Consider the following 16572-nt stretch of genomic DNA (forward strand, 5'->3'; position numbering starts at 1 on the left):
TATTGTCCTGACGTTTGTCCACCAAAATAAACTCAGATCATTATCCAGAAAAATAATGAATCACATTTTTCCACTGATTTTCTCTTGTTTTTGTTCTTGACATAATAAACCCTGATAAATTCCTGGGGAAAATTTAACAAATAAAAACTGAAAATGATGGTCCCTTGTTATAAGGCTGATCTCCATCAGTTCCCCCCTTTTGTAGCAACAGTCCATGGCCAAGTGGCCTTGTTTCATACAGTTGAAACAAGCAGAGGAGCCTAATGACTGTGCTTTAAGAACAGAGGCAAAGCTGTCCTGCTCCAGGAACTGCTGTTGGAGACCTGTACTCTCACTGCTGTGATAGGAAGCCTGGGTGGGTTCTATTTCCAGCTTCTGCACTGTTTCTGGCCTCAGCTGAGCCTGATGGAAGGCATCTGCCACATACAACTCTTTCTCAAGGGTGAGCACTGGGTGTCGAAACACCCAATTCTGCAAAAGTTGGTCCAGTCCTTCCAGGAACTTCTCCAGAAGGACCTGATTAGCTACCTCAAGGCCTGATAGATTCAGGTTGCGGCAAGACTCTCAGTAAGAAGAAGGTAGTTTAGAGATTACATGTCGACTATGAGAAGAAAGCATCACTCATTTGTATATATGGGCATCAGCAACAATATCTAGGGATGTGAATCATTTATCTGACGATTGAAAATATTGGACGATATTTTCTTTTTTTTTATCAAAATCTTTTTTATTGGTAGTGTCGGGTAAGTAACAACCATAGAGCACTGAGAGCACTAGAACAATATACACAGTAACAAGCAAAGGAAGCATCAGTACAGGTATTACCCAACACTCCATAACATTTTGTATTTTCATAGGGAAGGGGGATCCATGCGGATACCCTCAACCCCCCCCCCCGTCCAAACCTCCCCATCAAGCATTCCTCATTCATCCCCTTTCACTTCCCAATCAAACCACCCCCCTCCCCCCCTTAGGAACAGTCCAGTCCGAAGTATATCCATTCAGTCGAAGTTCGTCCTGTAGCTCCGCAGGTAAAGCCAACACACAGGAATTCCAACATGCACAGTAAGTTTTATCCAGAGGTCGATGTCCCAGCGAACATGCCATGCGTTCCAGAAGAGCCATGTCAGCCACACGCCGGGCCCAGGCAAGGTAGGAGGGGCCGCGGCAGGGGTCCAGCCAGTCCGCCAACACTGTGCGGCACGCCAACATAACCGCAGCACTTTCAAAGCGTGACTTGGAGCTGCAGCCCAGCATCGTGTGCGGGATAGAGCTGCTAATCAGTATCAGCCCCGTGAGGCTAGTAGTGGCTCCCGTACACTGATCAATCACAGTCAGTATGGCAGTCCAAAACGCCCGTAAAGAGGAGCAGGCAAAGAGTTTATGCGCCAAAGTCCCAACCTGCAATCCACATTTAAGACACGTGGAGGTGTGTGTAAGCCGCATTTGATGACGTCGGACATCATCGCAATAGAGCCAATGCAGAATTTTAAATTGCACCTCACGAAGCCCAAGATCCGGGAAATTCTTATTAAGGCGTACAAATTGTGCCAGCACCTGAGCCCCCGACACAGGAGTGCCAAGCGCTTCCGTCCATCGGGCCGCCAAATGAGAGGTTCTATCAATGACACGAAGTCTCTGCCCCACAGTCTTCCATCCAGTGATAGTGTTAGCAACATATGCAGTATCGAAGAAGGCGTTGGCAAACTTGACCTCAGCCAGTGCAGCTGCAGTCCACTGATGAGAACGGATGTAATGTCTGGCCTGAAGAAAGGCATAAAACTGCTTCGATGAAAGATTATAAGTCCTTTGTAACGTAGCAAAATCTAACAATTGACAGGTATTTGCATCATACATGTGATAGATAAACATTAAGCCTTTATTTGCCCAAGAGTGAAAAATAGCCCCACTGTCTTGACCCGGCAAGAATTCCAGATTCCGTACCAAGGGGAGGAGTAAAGACCAAGTCCCTGGGCATGGATAGAGCCGCCGCCACCAAGACCAGGCCTTAATACAGGGATGCAGAAAAACCGCTGGGTAAGATACACCAGCACGGTCCACTGCTCTGGATTGCAGAATACTGACAGGGGAAAAAGGGGCAGACATGCGCAGTAGCATGCCGGCCGCGCAAAACTTATAGGTGCCTGTCAGCCATTCCCCTATGAACCTCAACTGGCAGGCCACATTATACAAGCGGAAGTCTGGCATGTTGAACCCTCCCCGCTCCCGCAGCAATTCCAAAGCAGGATAGGGTAGCCGCGCCCGCTTTCCCTGCCACAAAACCTTTTGGATACTGGAGCGCAAGCGCCTGATATCCTTCCCTGTTAGCCAGCAAGGAACCATGTGCAAGACATACAGCAATTTGGGCACAACTACCATTTTTATCAATGCACACCTACCAAAAAACGATAATGGGAGGGAAATCCAAGCAGTTAATTGATTACTTAATTTCGCTATACAGGCGGTGACATTTAAAACATACAATTTCTTCAAATCCCTGGGAACCCAGATCCCCAAATACTTCAACCGGGCCGGAGCCCATTGAAATGGGAAAGGGCCCCCCCACTTGGTCGGCAAGCATTCATCAAGGGCCAACGCCTCCGACTTAGAGTAATTGATACGCAAGCCAGCAACCAGCTGAAACCGATCGAATAACCGGACAATCACTGGAACACTTTCCCGTGGCTTGCCAACAAACAATAAAATGTCGTCGGCGAATAAGGCAATCTTCAAGGGATACCCACCCACACTAAGACCCCAAATCTCCCTGTCTCCCCGTAAACGAATGGCCAAAGGCTCCAAGGCCAGGACAAAGAGCAGGGGAGACAGGGGGCAACCCTGCCTAACACCACACCGAATAGGAAAGGCCTCCGTAGGTAAGCCGTTCACCAAAATGGTAGCACTGGGGTTGCTATAGAGGACAGAGAGCCAGCGAAGGAATGGACCAGTAAACCCATATTTCCCTAAAGCCCAAAACAGGTAGTCCCACGATAGCGAGTCAAAGGCTTTTTCAGCATCAAGACTCAGTATCAAGGCCTCCTCCTGGGACTGATAGCTAAGAGCAGCTAGAAGACGGCGAATATTTCGCACTCCCTGTCTGCCTTTCACGAACCCAGTTTGGTCCTCCTGAACCAAGGCTGGGAGAAGGTTCTGTAAGCGGGCAGCAAGGACAGAAGACAAAATCTTAATATCCACATTAATCAAGGAGATGGGCCGATACGACCCCACCTCCAGGGGATCCTTCCCCGGTTTAGGGAGGACCACTATGACCGAACGGTTAGCATACTCCGAAAGAGGGACATCCTCCAACAAATTAGTGAAGTAAGCCTGTAACGGGGCCAAAACAGGAAAGCCTAAGAGTTTATAATACTCGGACCCAAACCCATCCTGTCCGGCTGCCTTGCCTAGTTTAAGATTTTGTATTACAGAGTAGATTTCTTGGGAAGTAATAGGACCATTTAATCCCAGGAGATCCTCCGGCTGGAGCCCCGGCCACGACAGCCCTCGAAAAAAGCTCTCCGCCTGATCCCCCCCCATGGGTTTAGTATCATAAAGCTGAGAATAATACAATAAAAAACGGGCCGCTATCGCGTCCTGACTAGTCTGATGGACTCCATGGACGTCCCGAAGACCCGATACTACCGTTTTCAGTCCCCTCGGCCGCACCAAATGCGACAAAAACTTTCCAGTCTTGTTGCCATATCTATGTAATTGATAACGATAGTATCGAATAGATTTGGACGCTCGCAAGTGTAAAAGATTATTCAAAGCAAGGCGAGCTGAGTCAAGAGAGGCCTTAGCCTCAGGCGTCATGGAGTCTGTATGTAAAAGCTGAGCTGCCTTCAAGCGAGCCGTGAGCCAGAGGATCTCCGCATTTCGCAGCCTATTTTGCCTTGCCACATAAGCTATGATGGCCCCCCTCATCACTACTTTCCCTGCCTCCCAGACTGTGCCGGGGCCAACCCCAGGAGTACAATTATGCTCCATATACGCCGCCCACTTATCTTGCAAATATAATTTAAATTCAGGATCCCAGTACAGATCCGGTCGCATACGCCAAGAGAAGGGTAAATGGGCCGTCGACCCCCAGCTAAAAGTCATAGTAATCGGGGCATGATCCGTCAGCGCAATGGGTTCAATAGAGGTTGCTAGCAATTGAGGGAAGCAGCGTTCAGACAGGAGCAGATAATCTAACCGTGAATACGTGTGATGCGGATGTGAGTAAAAGGTAAAATCCCTATCCTGAGGGTGGAGGACCCGCCACGCATCTATAAGCTGCATCTCTTGGCAAAGCAGATTAACTCCCTTAGTCCCATCAGCCGCAGAAACCAGTTTGGGGGGTTTAATATCTGCACTTTTGTTCGCCACCATATTAAAGTCACCGCCTACTATGAAATCATGATCCTGGAAATCCATCAACAGGCGCAATAACGCGTTGAAAAACCCCGGAGAGTACACATTCGGGGCATAAATGTTACAAAAGACCACTTTCTTTTGATAGAGAGTGCCCGCCACCAGGACATACCGCCCTTCGACATCCTGACAGGTCCGGATCAATTGAAAGGTCAATTGTTTGTGGATGAGGATGGCAACTCCCCTCTGCCGCCTATTAAAGGAGGAATAATAACACTGGCCCACCCAATCACGTCTCAATTTAGCATGTTCCGCATCGCCCAGATGGGTTTCTTGAAGGAAAGCCACCTGCGCCTTCAGGCGTTTAAACAACGCATTTAACTTAGTACGTTTGATAGGGGAATGGATTCCATCTACATTGAGAGAAACTAGCTTAACCTGGGTCATGAGAAGAGAAGAAAGACAAGCTTAAACCTGGAAGCCCCATAGGGTTCCCAGAAACAAACTGCTGAAAGTCTCCATGGCCTCCCAGCCTAGGCCGCAGGGACAGAAAAAAGAAGGAGCATACAAAACAGAGTAAACCCACAATAGGGATACACTTCTTGAGAGACCATTCCATATCCCCTTGCCCACTCACTCCCCCCCCCCGACATTCACACACACTAAACCCCACACTCATATCACCAAACCCACCAAACCCACCAAAGCCCACCTCCACTCCCAGGTGCGGGGTCCCGACCTGCTGCTACAAAGGTCGGAGGTCCCCACCCCCAGCCCCACCCAGCCCCCCCTCCCCCCAACCAAAATCAAGTACCCCTAACAACACAGCAACAGTGCCCAAACATCAGTCCCCCAATAGAAGTCCGATCACTGCACAGGCTTTATGGGGGATGAGAAAATATCAGGATTTCCCAGGGCAGAACTCAAACGCAACAAACAGCGAACCAGCTGACCAGTGTGTATGATAGTCAAAGGAAACTGGTACTGAGGTCAGTCCAAGACACGTAGAGGCGAAGAAAAAATCCTTCCAGGGGTTAGAACAGTCCTCAAGAGCTGTATTGGAGTCAAATCCTCACCACTCCGCGTAAGGGGCTGTCTGGTCACTCAGCAGCACCCGGCGGAAGCGATGCCAAAAATCTATCCGCTTCAGCTTTGGAGAGTAGGAACGTAGTTTGGTTATTATGATGCACCCGCAGCTTTGCAGGGTATAACAGGGCAAATCTAATGCCACGCCGATGAAGAGCCGTGCAAGCCGGGGCCAACAACTTCCGTTGCGCTGCTGTGCCGGCAGAAAAATCATTAAAGAGCAGTAGCCTGCAGCCAGAGTGCTCCAATTTCTCCTGCTGTCTGTACGCCCTGAGAAGTTGGGTTTTATGGTGCCAATTTAATATGCGGGCCATAACGGGTCGTGGCCGGCCTTGTCCCTCCCGCAGGGGGCCCACTCGGTGCACCCGCTCGCATTGCAAACGCTCTCCCGCCAAGTCCAAGCCCACCTGATTAGGGAGCCAGTCCTCAACTATGGAGCGGAGTTCCGCCTCAGTAACAGACTCGGGCAGGCCAATGATTTTTAAATTGTTCCTCCGTCCACGATCCTCCTGTTCCTCCATTTTAGCCATCAGGTCTTTTTGCTGGGCCCTCAACTCAGTCACATGGCGTTCGGAGGCAGCCATTCTATCACCCAGATCGGAGATGGTGTTTTCAGCAACGTCCAGCCGCTTTGAGTGCCCTTCAACAGCCGTTTTTATATCTTCTATAGCCGATTGCAGCTTAATCAGCCTACCATCCAGGGCCGCCGTGACGCTATAGGAAATTTTTTGCAAGGCTCCCTCTGAAATTTCAGCCAAAACAGGCTCGGCAGGGGCGGGCGACTCCGCCATCTTGGCACCACGCGGTTTCTGCAGCCGTCGTTCAGTCCTGCCTCGTGTGCCGGTGCGGCGCATTCCACGCCCGGCAGGCACGGAGGTGTGAGCAGGGGCACTTCCCACAGCGGTCGGGGGGGGGGGGGGTGGTCCAGGGAGCCCACAAGAGCAGCAAGAGTAAGCAAGTTCGGTAAATTCTGAGTGGGGCCGCGGAGCTCTATCCCCCTGCTTCCGTCTCGGCTTACGTCATCGCCGGAAGTCCCTGGACGATATTTTCAATCTTGTCAGATATCGGGGTGTCCCCGATAGCGATAGGAAACCCCACGATTAATTTTGTGGGTTCTCTTATCGTTATGGGGGGGGGGGGAAGAAAGGGCACTTACAAAAACAGAGCCTGACCCCTCCAACACCCCCCCAAATTTTTTTAAGTACCTGGTGGTCCAGTGGGGGTCCTGGGAGCATTCTCCTGCTCTCGGGCTGTCAGCTGCCGGTAAACAAAATGGCGCCGATGGCCCTTTGCCCTTAGCAAATGGCAAGGCTACCCTGTCACATACTAAGGGCAAAGGGCCATCGGCGCCATTTTCTTTACTGGCAGCTGACGGCCCGAGAGCGGGAGAACGCTCCCGGGACTCCCACTGGACCACCAGGTACTTAAAAACATTTTTTGGGGGGGTTGGAGGGGTCCGGAGGGTGGGGGGATACTAAAGAACTAATTTTAAAGGGTTGGGCTGTGTTTTTGGGTTATCGGCTCAGCGCAGCCGATTAAAAAAAAACAAAAACAAAAAAAAAACAAACGATTGGACTGCGGGAAAAATAATTTCCCAATAGTCCACAAATCTGAAACTGGAACCGATTCCGGTTCTGGTTCACATCTCTAACAATATCCCAGCTGGCAGGTGATTTTGATGACTATGGCCAGGGCCTGTGGGTCCATTAGGAGAACTAGGCGGTTGCCTAGGGTGCCAACCATTAGGGGGCAGCAAAGGACAGCAGTGTGGGGCCACAAACATAGCCCACCCTGCTTGCGGGCTAGAGGAGCAGAGACACTGGTCTTGAGCAGAGCCTATCCTGCTTACGGTATAGAGGAGAAGAGACTTGGCTGGCTTTGAGCGGAGCCCTTCCTGTTCTTAGGCAAGAGGAGCAGAGATTCTGTGGGCTGTAAAGGGAGGGGGAGGGCGGGGTGGGAGGGGCACAAGGCAGAAGGTTCGCCTTGGGTGTCTAATACCCTTGCACTGGCCCTGACTATAGCATGGCAAGCCAGGGAAGGGGTGGGAGTGCTTCCCAAACTCCTCTTTAAGATTCTTTAGACCTGGCTTATTGCTGGATTAACCAATGCTAAAGAAGATAAAGTAGAAGAACTTACTGAGACAAAGGAGGAACAGTGGACAATTGATGAACCCTTAATTTATTCCACAGTTTTGGGTTTCCCCTTCCCCACCCAGAAGATTAGACAGTGCCAGCATAGAAAGGGGAAGGAAAATAGGAAGATATGTTTTCGAGTATACCCCTAATATGGGCAAATGCTCAACCTGATAGGTTTGAGCTGGGGGTAGGGTATATGAAGTAGTATGTAGGAGAGAACCTCTGAACACCTTAAAGGACCGGATCCAGAGATCTGGCCCAGTCCACCTTAAGCCTAAGTCAGCAAGGAATCCTGGTCTGGGCGGAGGTCCCTGGGAAGGTGTATAACTAGCCAGGCCTAGGAGGTAACAGGAGAGCCAGGGAAGAGGAGAAAGCCTAGAGAAAATGAACACTGCTGATCTGTAAGTTGTAGCACTATGTTTGTTTTGTTGACTTGTGAAGCATAGCAGAGCTGTTTTATTTGTTTCTGTCACTAATAAAGAATTTTATGAAAGATTTTTGCCAGAGTCTAGCCTGAATCTGTCCTTTGGCTAACCTAAGACTGCTTATGGTGCTACAGACAAAAACATATGATTCACTTTTTTGCATCACGAGATAGCACATGTATTCAAATTAGTGCAATTTCCTGCAGTGAGGAATACTTGTAACATTTTCTGCCTTCTGTACTGGACCATTCTTTCTCAGTTTTTATTCCTAAGGTAATGACCCTAGCTTTCTGATTATATGGGATTTTGTGTGTAAACCATAGAGGGTCTGCAGGTGCACACTGTGTAAAAAACAAACTGGATTGCATGTTTCCAAGAAATGAAAAACTTATATAGTTCAAATAATGCCAGTAGTGATATTAAACTAGTGCAGTAAGAAATGAAGACCCAATATCAGTCAATTTTTTTACTTCAAGGAGGTAAAGAAGCAGAAAATGCAAAATGGCATCAGCACACACGTTACTGCTGCTAATTTCATTTACATTAATACTAAATGAAAGAACTCATCACAAAATGACAGGCGGACACGGCTCCAACTCCAGCATGCAGAGTGAGTCAGTATGCATAGAAGGAGAGAGCCGTACACACCCGGAGAGTCAGGAAGTGTGGCATGAGCTGTGCTGGGATTACTTTGTGCGAGTGAGTACAGGAGACTCAGTAGGGTGTAGAGGGAATGAGTAGTACACACACAGGAGAGTCAGTAGGCGCAGAGTGAGAGCCGTACCTGGATTCTTATGCACAGTGAGAGTAATCCTTGCCAGGAGAGTCAGTAAGCACTGATTGAGGGCCATGCTGGGTTTATTATGTGCAGAGTGAGTGCAGGGGAGTCCATACGTGCAGAAAGAGGGAGCAATAAGCGCCAGGAGAGTCGGCAGGCATGGAATGAGGGCAGTGCAAACACAGAGACAGATAAATATCATCCCAACAAACAACTACATATCTTATAAATAGGGGAAAACATTTTAAAAGGCATTTCATGGGTAGAGTAGTACTTTATCTTGCAGAAATGTCCTTTTATACAATTTCCCACTTGAAATATGTGGGTGAAAGTGCACACATAAGACTTGCATGTGTGCATTGTTACCTGCATTTAGGAAAGTGTTTGGCTGGAAGAAAGGGTTCTGGTGAGGGTGGTTTCATTAATGTGCCTAATTTTTTATTTTAAAAATATGCACGTACATTTTCAAGGCAAAACTACTTGCACTAAATAGCAGGTGTAATTTTGTGTGGGTATTTTTGCTGGAGTAATTTACACAGCAAACTAACCTGCATAAGTTTGCTGTGAAAACTTCACTAACCTACCCACGTAATAGCCCACAAGTTTGTCAGCTGTTACAGAATTACCCCCTTATTATTTTGGGAAAATTTGCATATGTGGAATCCAGGTTTGCTTTTGTCAGCACTTCAGATGGGGATCAGAATGCAAGCTGGTGACCATCTTAAGTGCTCCTTTTTATTCTTTAGCAGGTCCACAAGGCATCTCATGGCGGGGGAGAACATCCTTCAGTTCACCTTTTCTTTCCACGGCAAGGTTCACTTTGTCAATGTTGTCCTTTGAAGGCTACAAACATCTCTGGTTTCCAAGAAATCCATAAAAAATGGTCATGAGTTGTTTGTTTGATATATTTGATCTAATTTAATTTGCATATTTTTGTTATATGGAAAACCAGACCCTTGAGAACCAGAGTTGGCCATCCTTGTTTTAATGAACAAGACTGGTGAGTTTCCCCACTGCAGTAATTCTTCCTGCAATTTAGGAAAAATTTTAATAGCGCAAATGCACACAAATACCGGGAGGTTTGCACGTGGCTGGGCCATGCACGTGCTGAACGCATTTTCGCAATGGCCCGGTCATACGTGTATCTTCCGATAAGTGTGGAAGTGCTGGGCTTTGTGAAAGGGGCAGGCCGGGGGGTGGGTTCTGGGCAGAGTGAGGGCCAACTGGGACAGCAGCCATTAGGCCCTTGCCCAGGGAAGCGCACACCAGCAGCTAGCTGGTGCACAGAACTTACTGCTGCTCGAAGGAGCAGGTAAGTTAAAAAAAAAAAAAAAAAAAGAGATCAGTTAGGGTGGGTTTAGGGGTCAGGGAGGAGAGGGAAGAAGGAAGGTAAGGTAGGGGGATAGGAAAGTTCCCTCCCAGTCTGCTCCTTAATTGGAGCAGACTGGGAGAACATAAGAACATAAGAAGATGCCATACTGGATCAGACCAAGGGTCCATCAAGCCCAGCATCCTGTTTCCAGCAGTGGCCAATCCAGGCTACAAGTACCCAAACATTAAGTAGATCCTATGCTATTAAAGCCAGTAATAGCAGTGGCTATTCCCTAAGTCAATTTGATTAATAGCAATTTGTGAGATGTCTGCTCTCCAAGGAGAGAGACCCTGTTCAGCATAGAAGTTCTCACTCACCTGATATAAGGTAGGGAAGTGGAAAACTCCCGTGTGTTCAGCATTATTACATTCATGGATGAAGAGTAACCTTTCTTGCACAGTTGCACCCTCTCAAGGACCAAGCTGTAAGAGAAATGGAGATGGGTCTTCCATTGGCACCAGACCTTGCCAGAGAAGCTCCCATTCCCTGGGTAATCTCATTAGGGTTCCGTCCAGTAGTCACAATACATCTATGTACCTGTGGATCCTTGGTAAATCTGGAGTTACTAGCAAATTGACAGATGAGTGTACCTCTATTTTTTTTTGCCTTGCTTACAGAAGGCCATGGTGGAAAGACGTACAACAACCTGAGCCATGGCAACAGGCCATTTGATGCTGGCTCTACCCTGCAGCTGGAGAACATGTCTATCTTTGTGTTTGACCCTGTTATCATTAAATATGCACTTGGGGGGCCCCGGCAATCCACCTTCCTTTGAAAGGTTTCTGGACCCAGTGCCCACTCTCTTAGATTCAGCCTGTTCCTGCTGAAAAAATCTCCTTCCCTGCTATGGAACCTGAAGATGGAGAAGATTTTTCTCCACCCACTCGAACAATCAGGCTGCTTCCTGCACTATTGTGAGGCTGCGAATGCCCTCTTGCCTGTTCACATGTGCCACTGCCATGGTGTCTGACAGTATCCCGACTGCCTTCCCCTTTACTAGCAGAAGGAAGTGCTGTAGGCCCAACCTATTGGCTCTCGTCTCTTGGCACTGTTTTTCGGTATGTTTTTCTCACAAATCACTCTCGTATTCAGAATTCTCCAATGTAGTTCTATATGATTTAAAGTGATATTTCACTGCAAGTTATCAACAGTAGTTCAGGGGGCTGTGACATGCAAATCCCCTACCTTGTATCTCTGGCTCATCTATTCAATGGTCATTTAAGCACCTTTCCAGTAAGGGGTCTGGCAACCTTTTCCATCTCATTCTGGGTTTCCTGGGCTGGTGGCTCATGTTACAAAGCTGCATTGTCCTCTTTTTCTCTCTGCTGCAGTTCACTTAAATAGTAGCATGTTCTTTATCCTCCATCCTTGGGAGTTGAGTTTGACCAGGATGCCTCTTTTCTTGACCAGTGCCCTTGAGCCAGTTGACCCTGGCAGTGTATACCTCACCCCCCAGACTGGCATTCATTGTGTAGGCCCAATAGTGTCGCCAGGTGTTTTTAACTAAAATCCCCCCCTTGCATGCGCAAGTCACGACCCCGCCTGAACATGCACATGCTAATATAAAAATCGGGTACGCATGTGCACGCGGGAATCGTATTTTAACATGAGTACGGCGATGCTTGCATGTTATAAGATCACCGCATCCATGTGTGCGCACGTCTTTGAAAATCCACTCCTTTTGGTTTTATTTTATTTATTTATTTATCTTTGAGTCTGATATTTAAAGCACACCAAGCACCTTAATTTGGGGACTTGAGAGATCACGTGATGTGTTGAGCCGGAAGGATGTGCTCCTTCTAGCTCCAGGACCCACTCTGCACATCGTGGCCCATCGGAGCGCTTTTGATACATTAAACGAGTAGTTAAAAGTCAGGCTGTGGACAGCGTTTATGTCCACAGCCTTTTAACTAAATTTTCACCCGGGATGACCACGAAAGGCAGAAAATGGGAGAGAGAAAAATCGAAGGCACCCGATCCCAAAATGGTGGCCGCCAGCGATAGCGACACCCCCCCCCCCCCATACCATCGGCTGTAACGCTCGCTGACATTAAAGAAGCAATCAGGGAGGCGCTGGACGAAAAATGGAATCAATTGATAGAGCAACTGGGGTAGGTAAGAGATCAGCTCACCGCGTTACAGCCCTGCTTAGAGCAGGCAGAGAATAGAATCTCGGGGCTGGAAGATGGCGCAGCCACGTGCACTGCGAGCATGGCAGCAAGAGATAAAAGCCTGCAGGCGCTGCAAACCAAAGTTGACGAGCTCGAAAACAGGGCTCGGCGGGACAATCTCCGATTTATGGGTTTCCCCAAAGACATTGAGGAGCGATCCCTGTGTGCCCTTTTAACCGAATGGCTCCCAGAAGTTTTAGCTCTCTCCCACTTGCAGGGGAAACTCGTGGTGGAGCGTGCCCATAGGCTTGGAGCGAAGACCGAGGCTGGTCATTGCAAAAATTTTAAATTCAGCCCACAAAAATGAAATCTGGTGCGCCACCCGTGCTAAATCGGTGCTTTGCTATCGGGACCATCCCATCCGGGTCTTCCAGGATTTCTCTGCCTCGGTATCGGCGGCCTGACGCAGATTCACTCCACTCTGCACAGTCCTGCATAACGAAGGAGTCAAATTCTCATTGTTGTTTCCAGCCAGGCTTCGCATTTGGCATGCGGACAGGCCACACTTCTTCAAGACCCCGGAGACGGCACAGGCATTTGTGGACAAAATGGATAAGTGATCCTATTTTGGGAGTGAGGGCTCCGAATCTGCAGTTCTTTTTTGCCACTCAGGACTCAACGTTGCAGTGGCTTTATTTTCCATGTTCTGGATTCCTTTTGGGCTATGGCTTTCCCACCATTTGCGACCTACAGTTTTTGCTCTGGGGTTCCTTGTTGTTGCTGTTTGGTATGGATCTTGCTCAGAGCCTCTTCTGGATTAGCCCGGACTGGGAGGGTTTGTTGGACTTTATAGTTACTGGGACTTAACTCTCTGGCTGGCAGATGAGTGTTTTTTTTTTTTTTTCCTTTTCTCTGTTTCCATCCACCTCACACCATGCTGCGGGGATGCAAAATGAGATCCTGGACTGTGTAAGAGGGACTCATCCTAGGTTCTTTGGGACCTGCGTTGGCCTTTCTAAGGGTGGGGTTGCCAGTGCTTTATGAGGGGTCTTACAGTACATTCTTTGTGGGATTGAACTACAATTGTTTGTAGTTAATCTATGGGTCTCTAACCTGTTCTCACCTCGTAATCTGCTTCACTGTTTTATTCCTGATGTTGCTAGTTCTCAGTTACTATAAGAGTGGGTTCCTGGACATATCATTATCAGATCTCTGCGCCTTCTTAGTTGGAGATGGTATGGCACAGATAATGGGGGAAGGAGGGTTAGGGACTGAACTAGAGTCAAGAGGAGGGATGGAGGAGGTGCTGGGGTGGGGGATAGGGAGGTACTGGGAAAGGGGCTGGGGATTGCTGAGGGTTGGGAATCGAGGGGGTGGGCAGAGAGGGGAGGTAGGGGTATGTACAGGGGTGGGCTGACAGGCGAGATGGGTTTACTGTTTCTTTGCCATGAGCATCCACGATGAACATGGTTGGGGGCGGGTCTGGTGGAGGCCTCAGCTGGGAGGGTCCCCACCGGGATGATATGCTCTTGGAATGTATGGAATTTTTTCTTTGCTCAATATCATGAGTAGTTCCACATGCTTTATTTCCTGGAATGCTTGTGGCTCAATTCACCCATTAAACCTAAGGTGCTCTCTGTTTTGAAGACAAAATTGGCAGCTGTGGCCTTTCTCCAAGAAACCCATCTTACTGACCTGGAGCATGCGAAGTTCCGTCGTGCGTGGGTGGGGGAGGCGAGGTTTGCATTGGCCACTTCCAGGTCCGCAGGGGTCGCGATTTTATTTAACAAACACCTCCCTGTAAACATATGCAAGGAGATTAAAGACCCTCAAGGCCGTTACCTAATTATGGTTGCTGAGCTTTTTCATCACAAGGTGGTGCTCTGTAACCTGTATGCGCCTAACACGTTCGACCCCCATTTCTTTAGGTGACTTTATACTCATTTGATCTCATATTTAACTGATATTTTGATACTGAGGGGGGGGGGGATTTTAATACCATTCAGGATCCTCAGTTGGACGCATCCCAGGGCCGCAGGCGGGAATCTGGCATGGGTAAAGGTCCCTTGATGTTGGAAAATACTTTGCACCTATTAGATGTTTGGCAAACTCTTCACTTGACTGAGCGTGACTTGACTTTTTCATGGCTTGATTTATTTTCTCTTAAGCAACCATGTTTTCCCTCGTATATTAGATGCTGAAATTGATAATATTGTGATTTCAGATCACTCCCCGGTGTGGGTTGATTTTAAATTTTTGGATTCCATGGCCTCCCCGAAAATGTAGCGGTACCCATATTTTCTAGCCCAAGATGAGAAATTTAAGGATTTTGTCTGGACTAAATGGGCAGATTTTGCAGCCTTGAATCAAGCCCATGTAACTCAACCTATCTTATTTTGGAACGCCGCAAAGGCGGTGTTGAGGGGTGAAATAATTTCCTATGTCTCCCATTGCCGGTGGGTTCTCAATCAGCGTATATTGACCCTTAGTACTCAGGTACGTAAATCTCGAGTTCGACTGGCTAGATAGGACACGGATGAAGCTCAGGCTAATTATCTGTCCCACCGGCATGCTCTTAACTCACTCCTCCATCAAAGGGCGAAAAAGAGTCATCTCTATTATCAATTCAAGCTCTATCAATATAGCAATAAAGCGGGGAAGATGATGTCTAACCTTATTCGATCTACCCGTGTGAGTAGATTTATTCTGGCGCTGCACAGATCCCCCACGCAGGTGGTGAAGGACACTCCCTCTATTTTATGCTGCTTTAAGGACTTTTATTCGTCTTTGTATACGTCTGGGGGGGGGTACTCTTGAAGCCTGTGAGCGGTTTTGCGTGTGCCTTCCTCTTCCTGGTTTAACCAGAGAACGTGATATGCTTACACCCCTATAACGGAAGAGGAATTACGCCTTGCTATACAACGCTCCAAGAATTTTAAGGCCCCTGGACCTGATGGGATTACGGCAGAGTTTTTTAAGCTTCTAGAGGGCCAGCTAGCCCACCCCCTGACCTTGATGTTCACAGCACTCATTGACCAGGGCTTCTTCCCCCTAACACAAATTTGGCACATATTACCCTTATACCCAAAGGGGCAGATTTTAAAAAAGTACGTGAGCACCTACTTTTGTTTGCGCACCCGGCGCAAACAAGAATACGCTGGATACTAATAGATATGCGCGTAGCCGCGCGTATCTTTTAAAATCCGGGGTCTGCATGTGTAAGGCTGCGCAAAATCGGCAGCCTGCGCGCACCGAGCCACGCAGCCTGCCTCCGTTCCCTCTGAGGCCGCTCCAAAATCAGAGTGGCCTCGGAGGGAACTTTCTTTCCAGTGCCCCCCGGCCCTAACTAATTCCCCCCCCACTTTATTTCAAAAGTTACACCTGCCTGAGGCAGGCGTAACTTGCGCACACGGGCTGGCTGCCGGAGCGCCATGATCCGGAGGCTGTGGCCACGCCCCCGGAACGCCCCCGATGATGTGCTGGCCGTGACATGCCCCCAGGAAAGTCCCGGGACTTATGCGCGTCCTGGGGCTTGTGCGTGCCGCCGAGCCTATGCAACATAGGCTCGGCACACGCAGGGGGTGGAAGGGGCAACTGTTCGTGGGTTACATGTGTACCCCTTTGAAAATCTGCCCCAAAGCGAATAAGGATCCCATGCTGCCAGAATCGTATCGCCCGATATCTTTGCTTAACTATGATCAGAAATTGCTGGCTAAGATATTGGCTGATTGGCTACTGTCCTTCCCACCCTTATCTGTGATCACTAAGTAGGATTCATGCGCCAGCTATATGCCCTTGCTAATATACGCCGAGTATTGACTGCAATGACCATGAGCCAGCAGATGTCCACTCCCTATTTGGCCATTAGTTTTGATGCCGAGAAGGCGTTTGACAGAGTGGAGTGGGACTACTTATTTTTTGTGCTGTGCAAAATGGGATTTGAAGGTTTTTTTCTTCAGGCCATTCAATTATTGTATTCAGCTCCGCAAGCACTTATTGTTGCCAATGGCGCGCTATCGGAGCCATTTTTTGTGACACGAGGAACTAGGCAAGGATGTCCCTTGTCTCTGTTACTGTTTGTTTTACAATTGGAGCCCATGTTGCTCGCGATACAACAGACACCTGAAATTAGAGGCATCCGCATGGACTCTCACGTTTTTAAATGTGTAGCCTTTGCGGATGATTTGTTAGTTTTCATTACCAGTCCTTACTCCTCTCTGCCCCTGTTGCTTCGGCTGATAGGGAGTTTTGGGGCCTTCTCAGGGTTGAGATTAAATGAGACTAAATCCTCAGCCTAGGCATTCCCAACCAC

General features: G+C 48.4%; 1 protein-coding gene across 1 annotated transcript in view; it reads left to right on the forward strand.

Annotated features, from left to right (window-relative positions):
- Positions 1 to 7923: 7923 nt before the first annotated feature.
- Positions 7924 to 16572, forward strand: part of CSGALNACT1 (chondroitin sulfate N-acetylgalactosaminyltransferase 1) — a 331308-nt gene continuing 322659 nt past the window's right edge. Inside the window, 1 exon segment of the mRNA XM_029601670.1 lies at positions 7924 to 7975. The gene's annotated coding sequence lies outside the window, so the exon portion shown is untranslated.

This window comes from Rhinatrema bivittatum, chromosome 1 (genome assembly GCF_901001135.1).
Source record: "Rhinatrema bivittatum chromosome 1, aRhiBiv1.1, whole genome shotgun sequence".
Classification (NCBI taxonomy): Eukaryota; Metazoa; Chordata; class Amphibia; order Gymnophiona; family Rhinatrematidae; genus Rhinatrema; species Rhinatrema bivittatum.